This window comes from Lepidochelys kempii, chromosome 3, assembly GCF_965140285.1.
Source record: "Lepidochelys kempii isolate rLepKem1 chromosome 3, rLepKem1.hap1, whole genome shotgun sequence".
Classification (NCBI taxonomy): Eukaryota; Metazoa; Chordata; order Testudines; family Cheloniidae; genus Lepidochelys; species Lepidochelys kempii.
Window position 1 is genome coordinate 184,567,473 of NC_136382.1, and position 18,165 is coordinate 184,585,637.

Genomic DNA, 18,165 nt, shown 5'->3' on the forward strand with positions numbered 1-18,165 from the left:
CGCTCGACGTAAGTGGAGCCAGGTCGGATCCGCACTCCAAACTCCTCCTGCAGCCTGCACCACAACCCCCTGCCCTGAGTCCCCTAACCCCCTGCCTTGAGCCCTCTGCCGCACCCCTCCTGCAACCCAACTCCTGCCCTGAGCCCCCTCCCACACTCCACACCCCATCCTGCACCCTAACCCCCTGCTGCACCCTGCACCCCAACCCCCTTCCCTGAGCCCCTTCCTGCACACCACACCCATCCCACACCTCACACTCCCTCACACACCCCAACCCCTTACCCCAGCCCTACATTTATGGCCCTGCATACGATTTCCACACCCAGATGCAGCCCTCAGGCCAAAAAGTTTGCCCACCCCTGTTCTAGAAGAATATTAAGGACCCAAACACTTAAACACCAGTGTAGTGCATGAGAACCAGTAATTGATAATTGTGGAGGGGGAGGGGGGGACAACAACTATAAAACTGGCCTTTCAGCTGGTATTTGTACTGTCCAAGCTGAGTGATGTGCAAAAGGTTACAAACAGAATAAATGACGAAAAGGATGTTTTTAAATGCTTCCATCTTTAATAATCTACAGCAAGCTGTTATTAATAACAAAGGTAAGAAAACTATTTATAATATGGCTCTGAACTGGACAGTGTTCCTGTAGTAATGTAATATGCTACTTTCTCATGCTATACAATAGTCAGTTTTTGAACCAGCATTTCAAACTATGCCACATTTTAGCAGCCAAGAGGAAAATGTAAAGTGCTAATATATTTTTACTGGCTAATACACTATTTCATGTTTGTGCAGCTCTTTCAGTGTGAAAAGCATTGTATGTGGGCTATAATTAATATTTTCAACAGATCAATGCTCTCTCCTAAACTACACAGGAACACCACAAGTGCCTTCCTTAAAGCCTTTAAAACAGTTATCACAGGGTATACCAGTGTGAGAGGAAATCTGCACAATTATATTGTTATATGTTTAATTAGATAAATGTATAGCACAATATTTTTACATTTACTGACAATGGCTTCTTCATAGCCTTCACTCAGACCAAATTTTTGATGAGTGCACTGTCAGTAACTATCAAAACTGGTCCCTGGAAGAGCCTAATTTGGATTCACATCCAGATGTATAATTTGCTGTTTTAGTTGGGGTGGAGATGTGTATGTTTTTAAGATACATGTTTGCTGCACTGACTGGCTTAAAGGCGGTAGGGAGAGTGATATTTATACCTATCAAGAAAACTTTAAAAACTGTGGGTGACTGATAGTGTTGCTCTTATACCCTTGAAGTGCTTTGAAACCCCTAAATAGAAAATACTATTGAAGTAGAAAGAATTATTTGGAGCAATAAAATCTCATTTCTCAACTATATGAAGCAAGGGGAAGTTCATTGTGGAGTTTTGCTCTTTAACTTGCTTAATTAAGTAAGTCTGCCACTAGGCTTATATTCATACGGGCTGCAAGTTCAATGTCTAAATACGGATTTAGAAGCCTAGATTTCGGCAGGCCTGCCTGAAAGTTCAGTCCATTAAGATTGCAACAAGCCAAAAAACTCAGAGTCACAGAAATTCTGTGTTCTTGTTATTGGGGGCGGGAAGGGGAGGGGAGTTCATATGTGTATGTTAATTAAGGGCAGAATATCTGCCTTAACTTGGAATTTCCTGTTGGCTTGATTTATAATCCTAATATTGCTCCAGTGTAACTTCTGGCCATACTCTATGATGGCCAAACTATTTTTATGCTCTCAACCACAGCTATTTATACAGTATAATATTAAGTGCTCATTTCCATCAGGGTATTCATGCAAATATTCAAAGAAGTAGTTTGATTTTATGTTGTCACATGAAGGTCACAAAATGTTTTGTTGCTGTATACATACTTTCAATGCTGTAGACAATCAAAAGTTTATTCTTATCCAAAAACCTACTTTTTCCCTCCCTTAAATTGTAATAATTTTATAAGAGGCTCAGCCTCCAGATGGGGAAAGAAGGCTCTTTCCCTTAGTTTCCTCTGATGTAAGATATGTCTTCACTACCAACGTTAAAGCAGAGTGCTGCTGCGGCAGCGCTTTAACATGGCTGTGTACTCGCGGCACCATAAAAAAAAAATAAACCCATAAAAAAACCACCCCCACAAGGGGAGTAGCTACCAGCTCTGGGAGCACAGCTTCCAGCACTGGTGCACTGTCTACACTACCACTTTACAGCGCTGAAACTTGTATTGCTCGGGGGGGTGTTTTTTCACCCCCGAGCAATACAAGTTAAAGTGGCAGTGTAGACAAGGCCTAAGCAGAGCTCCAAGGTTCAATACTAGCAGGCTTAATAGGGCTAAAAGTAAACGGAGCTGTTGTTTGTAGCAATGAAACAAGTTTCCAGCAGCCTTTGACCTTCAGAATCTTACTATCTCCTGTTTGTTGGAAGAGCAAGCCACCATCAGTTTTCCAACAAAGGGACGATAACGCCACTTACTCAGTGTCTAAATATAGACTTAGGAATTTAATTCTAGGCATTCATATTTGAAAGATTGTATCTAATATTTTTTCCAACAAGTTTAGGAAACTAGTCTTTTATTTCCCACAAATATCAGAACACTATATATACATACATAAGCAGAAAGAATATCCCATCTTAAGCATACATACATAAGCAAAATGAGCATTCCACCTTAAACCAGTAAAACTAACTCTCTGGACCTGATTCTGCAAGGTGCTCAGCACCCAAAGTCTCATTGACTTCCACAGGAGTTGAAGATGCTTGGCACTGAATGTAATCAGGACTTTTTTCTTTACCTTTCTGTAATAAAAGTGGTAGAACAAAATCTCTTAAAAATAAGGTTTTTAAAACTAAACTAAATAAACCCTCATGCCAGAACTACTGGCTACATTTTAGCCACTGTGAAAATTTCACTAATAATGGAAAATGTTGACAATTTTAACTACAGCCAGTAGCACGAACACTACTGTGCTAAACCTTGTTTCTCTCAAGGCAAGCTGAAAAAAGTTAAACATTTAGTGAATACTGAACAGGCAAGAAAGAAACCAAGGAATTTGATCAATCATTCTCCAAGTATGTTAGTGGGAAGTCTAGGCTCCCACATTACTTTGCTTTCATAATATTCTCCAGGAAGCAGCCTCCTTGAACAGTGGAAGACAAATTCCCTGCTGATGTAACTCCACTGACTTCAGTGGAGTTATCCCAGCAGAAAATTTGGCCCTGGAATTTTTAATTTGAAGTCCAGAAGCTGGCCTCACATAAACTGCAGTATTTGTTTGTTCCCCACAAGTTTGGCACTCTGGTGTAGTTCTTATAAAACAGCACAAAAATAAAGAATTTGGAAAATTTATGCCAGAGCTAGCAATATGGCAGATAAGCAACTGGTTAACATATTTTAAACTTTGGACCACAATTAAGTTCACCATCATTTAAAATAGGAGAGGTTTAAGAGTGACATCCTTTGGCAAATGTAAAGACGGGACAGGCAGAAAGCTCTGCCAAGGGCATCAATGAGGGGGGACAGGGAAAGGCAGAACCCCCTCCCCCGAGTTTCATACAGAAGGTATGCGAGCTCCCAGGTGGAGCTCTTAACTACAGTACAGCATTAGAGCTAGCCTACACTGGCCATGTTAAAGCGCTGCCGTGGCAGCACTTTAATGTGGCTTGTGTAGTCGTGGCAGAGCTCTCCCAGCGCTCTAAAAAAACACCTCCACGAGGGGCGTGGCTCCCTGCGCTGGTGCACTGTCTACACTGATGCTTTACAGCACTGAAACTTGCTGCACTCAGGGGGGTGTTTTTTCACCCCCATAAGCGAGAAAGTTGCAGTGCTGTAAAGTGCCAGGGTAGACAAGTCCTTAGTGTGAAATGTAAGTTCTGCAGAGGAGAGATGCCCCTGAGGCAGGGAGTCAGTATTGTGTTTACAAACAGAGACAGGGTGATTAAGGTAAGAAAGGGCTGGTGATTAAGGATATGGAAGTTTAGCCTGTAAAAGAGGCTCAGATATTTAAGTATGGCGTGTATAGTTATTGACCACACATGTTATCACATGTTCACTGTGATGTTTACATCTGAGTGGAGGCACTGATAGCAACACAAGTTTTAGTTGATTAAGGACTAGAAGATTTGACCCTCCAACTTTCCTTCTAAAGGAAGAGCTCCCCAGATCTCCTCTGCCTGTTTATTTTCTTTTCCAGCCTGCAGTGGCCCTGATATACCTCAGAAGTCTCAGTTTTTTTCTCAGCTTTAAAATATAAAATGTTCTTGGTGTTTGGTTTTAAATATTCTCCTGTGAGAGCTGCAACCCCCTGTAGTGTTGTGTTTAAGAGGCTTCTGGAAAGAAACTAGCTTTTAAACAGAAGTAAAAGCAGCGTTTCCAACTCTCATGATTTTGTCATGAGTCTCATGATAATTGTAAAGCCCCAGCTCCTGGAGTCAAGTGGATATGTGATGATTTCAGCCTTCATTCTTAAAAAAAAATGAAGTTTCTAGTCCTCCACAGTGGCTGTGGAGAAAGTTTCAAAATGTGACTCCAGTGCACCTTAAAGGCTCAAAAAGTAGAAGGCAAATAAAAAGAACTCCAAATCTGTTATTTTCACATAATCTCACGATTTTAAAACCAATCTCATGATTCTGGTGAGCCTGATTCATGATTTTTGAACATTTGGGATTGGCAATACTGTGAAAGTGACTTGAAAGTGTCAGTTTCACTCCTGTTTAAGGTTAGTTTCTAGTCTGTTATTTGTCATAAGGTGACACCTCTAGAGCCCCAGGCAGGTGCAGTATAAACTCATGGGGGACTTGCCCTAGTAAGATGTTTCCAAAGTTAAATGATCTATTCCAAATTTGTTGAACTGCAAAAAAGTGATAGAAACTAATCTAGATTTTTCTGTTTCAATTTTGCTTCAATTGTTATATTCAAGAGTTAGTAACAAAGAATATACCTAAAACATTTAAACCTAATCAGTGTTACTTAAGTGACTTGACACAAGATGTGAGAACATGTGTTAGTATTAGACCTGAGTGGGTCTAATATTCATTAAATCCTCTTTTTTATATAGGAATTAGATACAGTGCTCTTATCAGGTAACCCCCCTTTTTATATAAGAATTAGATACAGTGCTTCTCTAAGGTAATTTCTAAGTTATCTGCAAAAAAAAAAAAAAACCTAGAGTTGTCAGATGCCTAAGGAGGCCTTGGAATCACGGTTAAAGTTGCCCTCTCCCTCCAACCAAAATCCGAAATGGCGCCCCTGAGCTCTGACTTTGGGAACAGCAGCATTCAGAAAGAAACTGTCTGGCATTTTCCACACAACCAGGGAGGAGGATAGTAGTTAGTGCTGTTCCTGTTAGTACACAAGCTACACTACACTTCTCAACAGCTGCTGCGAGAGTTTGCACTTTGCATGAAGTTCAACTTGCTGCAAATGACAATTTTCAACTTTGTGAACAGAAGCACACGACTTGCCTGACTAGCCTGCAATTATTCAGCGAACGCAAGAAGCCTAATCATAATCAACTAGTCCGAGCCAGCAGCGGAGGGGACCTTTCCCACTCCTAGGGTCCTAAAGCTCCAGCTCCCGCCCGAGCCCCACCGCCTCCTTCCCACCCTGGCAAAGGGCGTGGAGTCCAGTGGGAAGCCCACGCAGGAAGGGTGGCCCAGGGCCAGGGCCCGGGCCCGGGCCCGGCAGTGATCAGCTCAGCTGCCGCGCACAGCAGCTCAGCCCTGGCCGCAGTCTCTCCCCAGCCCTGCTGGCCACGGCACAAAGTAACTCACGCCGGAGGTCTCCCGAGTGCCCCAGGGGGCGAACAGCCCAAACTCGCAAGGGGACTGACGGCTCCCATCTCCCCCTGCCCGCTCCGGCTGCAGTCGGACCCCATGCCGGACAGCTGCTCCCTGCCTCAGGCCGGAGTCAGTACCCCCTGCCCGGCGGGGCGTTGCTGCCTCTGTTGCGCCGGGACCCCCTTACCCGTGTGCACTGCGCGGCGCCCGGGATCGCAGCCTTAGCTAACGTCGGCCACCGCCCGGGAGGACACGCTCTAGACTGGCGGAGGAGGAGGGAGTGGGGGCCGGCGCACAATGCAGGAGGCCGGAGCTTCCTCTGCTCTCAGCCCTGATGCAGGGAGGGCCCTAGGCGCCGCGGCTGCAGCCCCACAGGCCGGGCTATAGGCCAAGCTCGGAGCCTGGATCGCAGCCGGGGAATCTGAGCGTCTAAGATGGAGCCAGCCTACGGAAGAAGACGCAATGATCATAGGCACGCAGCGTTTTTACACATTTAATTTGCTCAGGAGGTAAAGTAAGCCGATACAGGCTGGTACAGCGTACTGGTAAAAAGTGGCCGCCAGTACTGGCTTGTACCCAGCTGCCTTTAGAGCGCTGCCCCTTTTGCGCCCCCTGTCAGCTACTCTGCTAGGTCCCTACAATCTTAGGACTTCAGTAAAGTACTAAAACAGTGCTGCTGTTCAGGTGAGACTATGTCAAGGTCTGTTCGGCCCATCTCTGGCTAATATTCTGATGGAAGTTAAAGAGGTTATTGCAGGTTTTATAGACTAAATTGGTGTAATGATTAATATCCCCTCTCTGTAAAATAGATCAAAACAGCATCCACTTGAAAATCGTATTTTCTGACAATTTTTTATTTCTACCATACCAAGTAACACCTACTATTGGTGTAACAGAGAAGTTAGCCAAAAAAGACTTTTTTCACTTTACTTTGTTCTTTTGAAAGCACTTTGTGTATTCACTTTCATTGGTTTGTTGATTATTTTCACTTTCTGTCACTTTCATGATGACATCACTCTTACTCTTTGTTCTGGGATGCCTTTAGGTATGTGATTTTTTTGCCCTGCCCTCGAAGAGGGTGTTTTTCAGGAACACAACAGCAGATCTGCTGCTGTTTCTGAGCTTGGAACAAGATGGTAGCTTCCCAGGATTCCTGACTCCTGAGAGCAACAGAAGCTGATGGGATGACCAGAATAAGACCCTGTTCCCCAGACTCTTTGATGGGACTGGGGATCGATGGCAGCCTGAAGGGTCAGGGAGCTCTAATCTTCCCTCCCTAAATAGAGTGACTGTAATCTGGTGTGACCACGCCTCAGTGGGTCAACCACTGAGAATACCAGATTCAGGAAAAACTGCTACCCAAAACTGGTGGTTATTCTTCCATAAGATATACCAAACCAGGAACAAAAGTAAACTTCTGTCTCATCACACTGGTTGTCAAGAAATCAGAAATGCAGTCTCCTTAGGTATCCCAGACCTGGTTTCACCTCCCGGACACTAGACTTAATGATGAGTGGTTATTTAAAACCAATTTCATCAACTAAAGTGTTCTTCTGATCCCAGAGGACCAGCCACATACCCAGGTCAATATATAACTCGGATCTTACACAATAATCACACTGTTGCCAATCCTTTAGTATCTAATATCTAAAGGTTTATTTATAAGAAAAAAGAGAGGTGAGAGTTAAAATTGGTTAAAGGAATCAAATACATACAATAATTGCAAAGTTTGTGGATCAAGCTTGAAGCAGTGATGGCATAAACTGCTGGCTCATTAAGTCTATGGTTGCTTCCGAATGATTGGAAGGACCTCAGTTCCTTGATTAGAATGTTTCCATAAATCCATAGTCCAGGGATTAGAGAAGGAAAGAGGCAAAATGGAGATGTTTCCAGGGCCTTTTATACTTTCTGTCATATGGTGGGTGTGCTCTCAGTTCAGTCAGTGGAAAAGTACAGGCACAAGATGGAGTCCAGTGTCACCTGAGCTGGTCACATGCCCTTGCATGCTTCAGTGAGTCATAGCAGGAGCCATTCCCCATATTCTGACTGCAACATCCACAGGAAAGTCCGTTAGGTGGGGATAAGCTTCTTCCATGGCCCATTGTGTTTGTTGATGTGTCATCAACTTGAATAGTCCATTCACAACATGCTGACTAGAGTGGATGTAAACTACCTTGTGAGTGTTACCCAGGAGCAAACACATTTGAAATACAGGTATATAGTCAATATTCATAACTTTAGATATGAAAATGATACATGCACACTAATAATCATATTCAGCAAATGATAACTTTTCCATTGACACCTTGCATGACATACCTTGCAACAATTTGTTGCAATTGTATAGCAGTGGTAGCAACAATGATATACGTGGTCATATTTTAATCAATAATATCACACCTGGGGATTATGGGGTTTGGTACGTCTTTCACTAGATCCCTTCATGGACCAGGGAGCAATGGGAACCGCAGTGAAAGTGGGACACAACAGCCCAGTTGTGGTTCCCTCTCTGTCAGCATCTCTTATCAGGCCTGACATACTCACTAAATCTCATGTACAGGTGTCATAATATTTATTTAAAAGGTGACATGTACTATATTGTTTGAAATGTAATAATACACTGGTCAATAATGTCACTGTGAAATGTGTGTAACAAGTTGCTAGGAGAAATTTTGGATACTGTCAGTTATTGTGTCCTGGAGACCGTAAACAGACAAAACTGACAAAACAGGTTGTTTCTTTACACAGGGGAAAGAAAATATGGTGGCAGATGCCTTGCTCAGGAAAGAGGGCTCTGATCTGCTACCTCCAGGTCAGCCTGTGGCTAACCCTCCTGCAGCTTTGTAAGGGGGTGGGTGGGAGGTGTGACCCTAAGGGCATCCCAATGCCAGAGGACAAGGGGCTCACTGATATCCGGTAATGAGTTTCAGCTGGTGTGACCAATTCAGCGTACCCAACTCACTATGGTTATAATCTATATCTAAAAGGTGTCATGTAAGATATCATTAGAAAACTAACAGCTTACTGATCATCGATACTCTTGCATGATATATGCACAGAGTGCATACAAAAACTTATGAATAGGCACTAGAATTATATTGTTAAAAATTGTTTGTTTGGCAAGCAATGCATAAGCAGTCTGGCCTAGGCAAAGGAAGGTGTATTTGATTCTCTGACCAGCAGGATCTTCAGGCAAAGACAATGAAGGTCGATTTTTACACAATAGGTAAACTAAGCTAACAAGTTGGGGAGGAGACAGGCGAGAAGCTTGGTCGGGGTTTTACTTTTCAAAAAATATATTGCAAATGTTTACTGATCAATAAAGATGTGGGGGCTGAATCTCAACTGATAAGCAATTGAATCAACTGATTGTATAAAATATTACTGTATTATAAAGTATATTGTGTGAGGTCTTTTATGAAAGCCTGTGACACACTGGTGATTAATATCATTGTGAATTGTATGTATTATTACTGCGCAAGGAATTGTGGGTACTCATTCGTATGAGGCTTTACAATCTGTGATCAAACAAAGGGGGAAACATGCATTCCCCAGACATCAACCTGTCTCCAGTGAAATTAAACAAGGTGTGACGAGAAACAATTGAAGCTCCATTTACACAGAAATCAGCAGGGGGGTGGAAAAGCCACAGGAAGTGAAAAACAGCATGAGGTCATCTTGCCTTTTGAAACCAAGAAATTAAACTTTGGAAGATATAAGCAAGGACAGAAGCCACCTTTGGCATCTATCACTAGACAGACACAAGGGAACAGAGCTCTTGCAAGCTGAGAAAGATGGGTCCTTCAGCCAAAGGGGGTTGAAGTCTCTGGGAACCAAACATAGGTAAGAAACCTGCTTAGGCAAAGATCTTTCTCCTAGACAGACAAGGGAAGCCAGACCCTTGTACTTCTGTGAAAGGTTCTGACTGAGAGAAAGTCAGCCATGGATGGGAAGAAGGAAGATTGGTAAGAGAAACTGTCTTGAACAAAGTCTGTACCTTGCTAGATTAAGTTTTAGACTTTTAGATGCGTGTTTTCACTATTATTTGTTTGTAACCCTTTCTAACTTTATTCCTTTTATTTGGCATCATTTAACCTATGTCCTATTATTAATACATTTGTTTTAGTTTTAATATAAACCAACTCAGTGGTGTTTGAAGGGAAGGGTGTATTTACTCCACTTGAGTTAATAAGGTGTGATTTTTTTTTTGGTCTTTTTAAAGGCACAATAAACCTTATTGTTTCTCTGAACTATCCAGGAGAGGGCTGGATGTTGCAGAGCACAATTTTAGAAAAATTCAAGACTGGGAGTATGTTGGTGTCACCTTTCTGGTTGTAACCACAGCTGGTGGAAGCCACAGTGGAGCTGTAGACTATCTGCTGGGGTCAGAGCTGATGAACAAGGGCTGTTTAAAACATAGACACTCAGGGTGTAGGCTGGTTGGGAGCATCCCAGGTTGGGAACTACAGAAGCAAAGCATTGTGAGACACCCCGGGCTGCAGGGCAAGTAGTGACACAACTCTTACTGGTCTGGATTGCATCCCAACACCCATGTCAGAGGGGAAGAAGAATGGGAGAGAGCCCTTCACTCTTCAGGACATCTCTGTATGTCATAGAATCATAGAATATCAGGATTAGAAGGGACCTCAGGAGGTCATCTAGTCCAACCCCCTGCTCAAAGCAGGACCGATCCCCGACTAAACCATCCCAGCCAGGGCTTTGTCCAGCCTGACCTTAAAAACTTCTAGGGAAGGAGATTCCACCACCTCCCTAGGTAACGCATTCCAGTGTTTCACCACCCTCCGAGTGAAAAAGTTTTTCCTAATATCCAATCTAAACCTCCCCCCCTGCAACCTGAGACCATTCTTCCTTGTTCTGTCATCTGCTACCACTGAGAACAGTCTAGAGCCATCCTCTTTGGAACCCCCTTTCAGGTAGTTGAAAGCAGCTATCAAATCCCCCCTCATTCTTCTCTTCTGAAGACTAAACATCCCAGTTCCCTCAGCCTCTCCTCATAAGTCATGTGTTCCAGTCCCCTAATCATATTTGTTGCCCTCCGCTGGACTCTTTCCAATTTTTCCACATCCTTCTTGTAGTGTGGGGCCCAAAACTGGACACAGTACTCCAGATGAGGCCTCACCAATGTCGAATAGAGGGGAACGATCACGTCCCTCGATCTGCTGGCAATGCCCCTACTTAAACATCCCAAAATGCCATTGGCCTTCTTGGCAACAAGGGCACACTGTTTACTCATATCCAACTTCTTGTCCACTGTAACCCCTAGGTCCTTTTCTGCAGAACTGCTGCCGAGCCATTCAGTCCCTAGTCTGTAGCGGTGCATTGGATTCTTCCGTCCTAAGTGCAGGACTCTGCACTTGTCCTTGTTAAACCTCATCTGATTTCTTTTGGCCCAATCCTCCAATTTGTCTAGGTCCCTCTGTATCCTATCCCTACGCTCCAGCATATCTACCACTCCTCCCAGTTTAGTATCATCCGCAAATTTGCTGAGAGTGCAATCCACACCATCCTCCAGATCATTTATGAAGATATTAAACAAAACCGGCCCCAGGACTGACCCCTGGGGCACTCCACTTGATACCGGCTGCCAACTAGACATGGAGCCATTGATCACTACCCGTTGAGCCCGACAATCTAGCCAACTTTCTATCCACCTTATAGTCCATTCATCAAGGCCATACTTCTTTAACTTGCTGGCAAGAATACTGTGGGAGACCGTGTCAAAAGCTTTGCTAAAGTCAAGGAACAACACGTCCACTGCTTTCCCTTCATCCACAGAGCCAGTGATCTCGTCATAGAAGGCAATTAGATTAGTCAGGCATGACTTGCCCTTGGTGAATCCATGCTGACTGTTCCTGATCACTTTCCTCTCCTCTAAGTGCTTCAGAATTGATTCCTTGAGGACCTGCTCCATGATTTTTCCAGGGACTGAGGTGAGGCTGACTGGCCTGTAGTTCCCAGGATCCTCCTTCTTCCCTTTTTTAAAGATGGGCACTACATTAGCCTTTTTCTAGTCATCTGGGACCTCCCCCGATCGCCATGAGTTTTCAAAGATAATGGCCAATGGCTCTGCAATCACATCCACCAACTCCTTTAGCACTCTCGGATGCAACGCATCCGGCCGCATGGACTTGTGCACATCCAGCTTTTCTAAATAGTCCTGAACCACTTCTTTCTCCACAGAGGGCTGGTCACCTCCTCCCCATGCTGTGCTGCCCAGTGCAGTAGTCTGGGAGCTGAACTTGTTCGTGAAGACAGAGGCAAAAAAAGCATTGAGTACATTAGCTTTTTCCACATCCTCTGTCACGAGGTTGCCTCCCTCATTCAGTAAGGGGCCCACACTTTCCTTGGCTTTCTTCTTGTTGTTAACATACCTGAAGAAACCCTTCTCGTTACTCTTAACATCTCTTGCTATCTGCAACTCCAGGTGTGATTTGGCCTTCCTGATTTCACTCCTGCAAGCCCGAGCAATATTTTTATACTCATCCCTGGTCATTTGTCCAATCTTCCACTTCTTGTAAGCTTCTTTTTTGTATTTAAGAGCAGCAAGGATTTCACTGTTAAGCCAAGCTGGTCGCCTGCCATATTTACTATTCTTTCGACACATCGGGATGGTTTGTCCCTGTAACTTCAATAAGGATTCTTTAAAATACAGCCAGCTCTCCTGGACACCTTTCCCCCTCATGTTATTCTCCCAGGGGATCTTGCCCATCAGTTCCCTGAGGGAGTTAAAGTCTGCTTTTCTGAAGTCCAGGGTCTGTATTCTGCTGCTCTCCTTTCTTCCTTGTTTTAGGATCCTGAACTGTCCTAAGGAGAAGTTTAGAATCTGGGGAAGCCTTAGGTCAGTGCCCCTGTGGAAGAGAATGGCAGGCAGAAACATTCATGGAGGAGGTGCAGAAGAGGTGGGCACAAGCAGGTCTGGAGAGAGTCCAGCAGAGGGCAATGAAAATGATCAGGGGGCTGGGGCACATGACTTAAAAGGAGAGGCTGAGGGAACTGGGCTTGTTTAGTCTGCAGAAGAGGAGAGTGAGGGGGGATTTGATAGCAGCCTTCAGTTACCTGAAAGGGGGTTCCAAAGAGGATGGACCTTGGCAGTTCTCAGTGGTGGCTGACAACAGAACAAGGAGCAATGGTCTTAAGTTGCAGTGGGGGAGGTCTCGGTTGGACATTAGGAAACGCTACTTCACTAGGAGGGTGGTGAAGCACTGGAATGGGTTACCTAGGGAGGTGGTGGAATCTCCATCCTTAGAGGTTTTTAAGACCCGGCTTGACAAAGCCCTGGCTAGGATGATTTAGCTGGTGTTGGCCCTGCTTTGAGCAGGGGGTTGGATTAGATGACCTCCTGAAGTCTCTTCCAACCCTAATCTTCTATGATTCTATGGCAGTGCTGCTTCCCCCAACTATCTGAAAAAAACAGAAGATTCTGATCAACAGCAACAGAGAAGAAATCTTTATTAAACCTTTTATAAATTGGAGGAGATGCTACTTAAAGGGTGCTCTATTGCCAACTGGAAATTTGGGGGATTAGTCCATTTTACAAAAGTCAAGCTCAGTGTCCCTTTATTAGGGTATTATTTTCATCTTTGAAACCAGTGATCAAAGTGACCTCATCTGCATTATAGGGTGGGCCTATCTCCTGCAGTTTTAGGACATTTTCTTGTTAGTTCATTCAGTACTTGAGATAGGATGGGATTAGACCGTATTTATCCACAGGCAAGATACCACATATAATGGAGAAAGCAGTTAATCTCTGGAAATAAACATACTTTCTAGTGTTACTCAGCACTGCCCCACAGGTCAAGTCTTTTGTAGGTGCAAGATAATTTCTTTCTTACACTGTATGCATCCCAGAGATTCCTTTAAACAATTTTCTCCGTTCCTGAGAGCCAAACAACAGAACTGGATCTGCTGAAAAGTAAAACCAGCAGAGCCATTAATCTGTAGTTACAGCCTAATCTTGTTTCATTTCCTGTATTTTCTCCAGTTTACAATAAGTGTACAAACCACTGAACCATCAAGTTTCTAAATCTTTATGGTTTTAAATAAGTCTTTTGGTGAAATTACAATTCTATTCTAGTTAAGTCTCCAGCGTTTAACTAATTTCTCCAGAGGATATAGGCCCCTTTTCAGTGGGGGGAAAATCATTTATTTATTCTAGCATGCATAACTTTTTTTAATTTAAACAGAGGAGTTACTTTTAGACTTGTTTGTTAGAAGAACAATACCAGTGCCTTTCTCTACCCATTTTTCTTTTTAAAGATGATGTAGCTTTTGCAGTATAATGCTTCATCTCTATTTTTGTATGTTGTTGTAGTGAGGCCTTAGTGGAAATCCTGGGAGGTGAGCCGGTGCAAGCCCACCAATGTCTAAAGGCCCCTTCCCCAGCCATGCAGGAGGGACCACTGGACCAGGGAATCAACTGAAAATGGGGGACAACTAATGAATAACAGGATCAGGAGTGAAGGTCACTGGTCCAAAACTAGGGATCCAGAGGGGGACACCAAGCAGAGAACCCTGGACAGTGCCCACTTCTCCTCAAAGATGTCTAGGGAGCCAAAGTGTAGAAGAAGCGGGAGCCGCGATCCATCTCCCAAAGAAGATGGATGAGGGATCGAACGAACACAAGGTTCTCCAGGGCCCAGAGCTCCTCCGGCTTCTCCTGGCATGCTCCGCAGAGGGATGGATCCCTGGTGCTGGTGGCCAGACACTTCTCCAGCTTCAAGACCTCCCGCTCCAACTTCCCTATCACCGCATCCCTCCACCAACTGGCACCCCAGGTATAGTCTTGGCAGAAGAGCTGGGTACACACCTTCCCCACATCCCATCACTGCCGTACCGAGGGAAAGGCATGCCGCTGCCCCCACCAGGCCAGCTAGAACTCCTGGGAGGATGCTATGAAGCCCACATCCTCCAGCAAGCTATTAAAGTGCCAATAGGCCAGCCCCGGCTTCTCCAAGCTGAGAACAGGGCCAGCTGAACAGTGGAGGAGTGGGCCCATTCCAGATGGAAAAGTGATAAATAAATGCAGTCCAACTGGGAGTGGCGTGAAGGTGGTATTGTCGTCTGGGTGGTGGTCGTGCCACACGTCCACCGGAGAGTGATGGTTGATGTTCTCCCTGAGGACAACCATGGTGGCCTGGCTGCCCTCGAGCCCTGAGCGATCCCGGCCCACGAAAACTGCCCCCGGTACACGAAAACTGTAAATCCCGAAATCACGAAAATCCCGGTACACGAAAACTGCCCCCGGGGGTTGTCCAAGGACAGGGGAAATGAGACAATCCTGGGGGCAGCAGCAATATAGGGAGTGGAGGGGAAGGAGGTGGGTGACGCATCGGTGGGAGCAGGGCTGGGGTCAGGGGAGGAACAGGGGCAAAGTTGGTAGCGGGATCCCCGGTAGTCATGTCACTGGCGTGCAGCACCTCTCGACCGGGTTCAGAGGCTGAAGGGGCAAGGATGGGAAGGAGGCCCTCACCCACGCTGGGCCCAGGCACTTCAACAGGCTCTGCACCCTCAACCACGGTGTAGGGCATGGTGGTGTCAGTGGCAGGGCCCCCCCACCCGGGAGGGAAGGCTGCCACCCCAACTCAGAAAGGGCCGGGGAGGCCCAGCCACTCAGCACCGACCATCGCCACCAGAGACTCGGTGGCCTAGGGCAGGGTGCCATCTGTGGCTGGGCAGATGGATGAACTGAGGGGTGCCCCAAGATCGAGAGCAGGGGCAGCAGTCTGGGGCAAGGGGGAAAGAGGAGGAGGGGATGGTGTTACCAAGATCAAGGCCCACTGGCAAAGGGTTGTCCTCCCCCTGGGTGACTGGGGTCAGACCCAGGGCCTTGAAATCCTCAAAGATGGAGGTGAAGTCTCCCCCCAGCACCCCAGAGTCCTCTCCACCTTGCAACCAAGGCAGCAATCACCTCGGCACTGATGGGGAGGCACAGTTGACAAGGGTCCTAGGGGGTGCCATCTGAGGCCTCCTTGGGGAGAGACTCCAAGAGGGGGGCCTTCCTTTTACCATGCTTGCCCTGCACGAGCACCCAGCCCTCCAAGGTGGAGGCAGAGGGCCAGCCAGCAGGGGCAGGGCCAGGGGACAAAGGCAATGGTGTCATGGGGTGGCAAGGGGGCTGGCCCTGCTGGGCTGCCCATGATTGAGGCGGGGCCCATCCGCTCATCTGGGCACACTATGGGGGCTACCCCCAGGGCCCGAGCGATGGCAGAAGGAGGAGGGGCGACTACAGGAGCCAGCTCACCAGCGATGGCACGGCTGGTGCCCTCCTGGGTCTCAGGGGTCCCAGACACCCCCTCCAGGCCAGGGGGCAGTTCCTCTGGACATGACCTATTGCCCAGCAGAGGTAACACCAGGCCTCCCCCAAGGAGTAGTGCAACCAGTAATGGGCCCCCTGGTGGGGCACCAAAAAGGACCCCCTTGAACGCCACCCCATCACACACCGCCAGCGGCAGTTGGACTTAGACCTGGACCTGCCTGCAGAAGGACTGGATGTGACAGAGGGCGGGGTGCTTGCAGCCAAGTGGGAGAGGGCTGATGATGGAAATGGGCTTCCCCAGCGTGGACAGGAAGGGTAAAAGGGCAGCATAGGGCAGGATGGAAGTAAAAACCACCCCTATGCCCAGGGGTTCAATAGGTACATAGATGCCCCCCACCGCCAGGCCCTTCTCCACCGCCTCCTGGGTGGTGGCTTCCGATGCCAGGAAGAAGATGACCTTCCCGTACATCTTAGAGGCCATCACCATGGCTGTGGGCCCCACCACCCACGCCAACGCCCATACGTAGGTATCCACGTGGGGCGAGGTGGGCACCTGGAGGCACCGGATGCGATGCTTCCTGGTCAGGATGGGAAAGGGACCCCTGACAGTGGTAGGGGCAGATGATGTGGTGGCGCACACAGGGGCTGTGGCTACCTGGGCGTATGCTCTGGGGGATGTTAGAGAGCTTATTCCTTCACTCTCCTACTTCCCTGGTCCTTCTCGCATGAACAGAGAGCAACAATACCCGAAGTCCGAAGGTGCAAACAATTCGATGTTTATTGGGGTGAACTTCCAGCAAGCTTAAATACAAGTTCCTTTTTCCTTATTTTCGAATCCCAACTTATTTCCTGTTTGCCCCTAATTTATATAGTAATATTCTTAGCTATACCTTAACCAATCATTCTACTGAAATTTAACTAACCAATCCTAACATATTGTAACATGATTAGCTAACCAATTATATCCCACCACCTTAATTAGTTTACACCCAGCAAAATTAATTATACAGCAGACAGAAACAATCACAGAACCAGACAGAGATTATACAGACAAACAATAGCAAAGTGGGAACTATAATGACAAAACAATACAGAAATGAGGATTTCACATCCCAGCTATTGATAAGTGAGTTCTTGCCAGACAGGATGCTATCAAACTAAGTTTCCTTTCACATTTTCTAGGCACTTCCCTTTCTCTGGAGGTGATAGGAATACAATCTTGTCCTGATAGTGCCTGACAGCCCAATAGCACCTTATTTCAATGTGACTAGTTTGGAATGTGAGGATGTGACTTTTTGCTTCCTAGCTTATGGCTGCCTCTGCTGCTTAGCCAAAGGCCTTAGCCTAAGAACAGGGCCTCAAACTGTCACAGTAAGAGAATGCCCTTACACCAGCAGACAGTGATTTTGACTCTTTCTTTTATACCTCTAGAACTAGCCAAGTGATAAGAATACCCCTAAATTCTTAAAGTACAGGCCTTTGCAGACAGGCCTGAATATCTATATCCTAACAGGGGCCAAGGGTGGAACACCCCCAAAGCCAGTGGAGGGAACAGCAGGGGAAGGGCAGGTCACAGCAGATGATGGGGCCGTGGAGGGGTGGGCGGCCCCAACCACAGTGGACTGTGCCTTCCAGGTGGGGCCCTTGCCCTTTTTAATCCCCTGGCCCTTTTTCCCCAGCCAAGAGGGCTCCCCCTGAAGTGGAGGGGGTAGTGGCCATGGCAGTGGCCATAGCAGTGGTGGAGTCCGGACCAGTGATTGAGAGGTTGGCCGCTGAGAGAGACAGGGAAGTTGGCGGAGGCCCAGAGTCAGCGAGAGGGGCTTCACCGATAGTTTCCCCCGCCATCATAGCAATGGGCAGGAGGCAACACCAGAGGGAGAGGGGAAGGGAGGCAAAAGGGAAAGCCCTACCACTCCTTCCCGCATGGCTGAGAGCAGGGGAGGAGGGTGTCAATGGAATAGCCAGGGAGAAGGGAAAAGGCCAACCACTCTTCCCTGCTAGGCTGCAGGCTGGGGTGCCAATGGGGCGGGAGTGTGGGAGGGGGCCGAGAGAGGAAGGGAAAGGGGGCGCAAGTACTGGCATGGAGTAGGGATACTGGCTCCTCTGGCTGCACTGGGGAGG

The 18,165-nt window shown here is 46.6% G+C and overlaps 1 protein-coding gene across 6 annotated transcripts in view; it reads right to left on the minus strand.

The window, feature by feature from the left end:
- The window catches only part of STON1 (stonin 1), a 93,392-nt gene extending 87,239 nt beyond the window's left edge, over positions 1–6,153 (minus strand). For 4 of the 6 annotated variants that reach the window (XR_012158277.2, XM_073339230.2, XM_073339231.2 and 1 more), the window contains exon 1: positions 5,956–6,153. The gene's annotated coding sequence lies outside the window, so the exon portion shown is untranslated. The other 2 variants (XM_073339234.1, XM_073339235.1) reach the window with 1 other exon arrangement.
- Positions 6,154–18,165: the final 12,012 nt, after the last annotated feature.